Below are 1,296 nucleotides of genomic sequence, written 5' to 3'. Positions count from 1 at the left end.
ATTGTTAAGAGTCTCTTATGGTTTGTTTCCCTCTCTCCTTTTTTCTTTTCCCCCTTCCCATTTGTTCATTTGTTTTGTTTCTAAAATTTCACATATGAGTGAGATCATATGGTATTTGTAATTCTCTAACTTATTTCATTTAGCATAATACACTCTAGCTCCATCCATGTCCTTGCAAATGGCAAGATTTCATTTTTTGATGGCTGAGTAATATTCCCTACATGATTTTCTACTGTATATATGATTTTGCAACTTGCTTTTTAAGACAAATTGTAGCAAAAAGAAAAAACACATGAAATTCACCCTCCTAATCATTTCCAAGTGTATAATATTGTCAACCACATGAACCCCTCTTGCATGACTGAATCTACACCCACCAAACACAATGCTCCACCTCCCCCTTTCCCAGCCCCTGGCAGTTACCATTCTACGTTTTACAAAGTTGACTGCTTTGGATACCTCATATAAATGGAATCATTGAGTATTTTTGTGACTGCCTTATTTCACTCACATAATGTCCTCAAAGTTCATCCATGTTGTAGCACATGTGAAGTTCTTTCCTTTTATGGCTGAATGATATTCCATTGTATGTATGTGCTGCATTTTGTTTATCTATTAATCCATCCATGGACTTTTTTTTTCTCTCAACAGTTTATTTTTATTTTTATTTATTTAATTTTAATTTTTTATTTGAATATAGTTGACACTATTGTTACAAAAACATGGAATGCCTCACAAATTTCTGTGTCATCCTTGCTCAGGGGCCATGCTAATCTTCTCCGTATTGTTCCAATTTTTAGTGTATGTGCTGCCGAAGCGAGCACCGTTCATGGACATTTAAGTTGCCTCCACCTCTTGGCTATCATGAACACTGCTGCCATGAACATGGGTATGCAAACATCTTCTTGAGATCCTTTCTAATATTTTTTTGTATACACACCCAGCAGTGGGATTGTTGGATCATATGATAATTCTATTTTGAATTTTTTCAGGGAACTCCGTACTGTTTTCCCTAGCAGCTACACCATTTTACATTACCACCAAGAGTGCACAAACATTCCAATTTCTCCTCATCCTAGCTAACACTTGTTTTATTTTCTGTGTTTTGGGTAGTGGCCATCCTAACGCGTGTGAGGTGATATCTCATTGTGGTTTTGGTTTACATTTCCCTGATGATTAGTGAGTTTGAGTATCTTTTCATGTGCTTGTTAGACATTTGTATACCTTTGGAGAATTGTCTATTCAAATTCTTTGCCCATTTTTAAATTGGGTTGTTTTTTTTTGTTGTTGTTATTG

At 35.5% G+C, this 1,296-nt stretch overlaps 1 non-coding gene across 1 annotated transcript; it reads right to left on the bottom strand.

Moving 5' to 3' along the window:
* Positions 1–716: 716 nt before the first annotated feature.
* LOC145722419 (U6 spliceosomal RNA) lies at positions 717–824 on the bottom strand. The gene has a single exon (XR_014146719.1). It is a non-coding gene; the product is annotated as a U6 spliceosomal RNA (small nuclear RNA).
* Positions 825–1,296: the final 472 nt, after the last annotated feature.

Source organism: Leptonychotes weddellii, chromosome 6 (genome assembly GCF_054177405.1).
Source record: "Leptonychotes weddellii isolate Sample4059 chromosome 6, ASM5417740v2, whole genome shotgun sequence".
Classification (NCBI taxonomy): Eukaryota; Metazoa; Chordata; class Mammalia; order Carnivora; family Phocidae; genus Leptonychotes; species Leptonychotes weddellii.
This window is presented reverse-complemented; position numbering and strand designations above follow the sequence as displayed.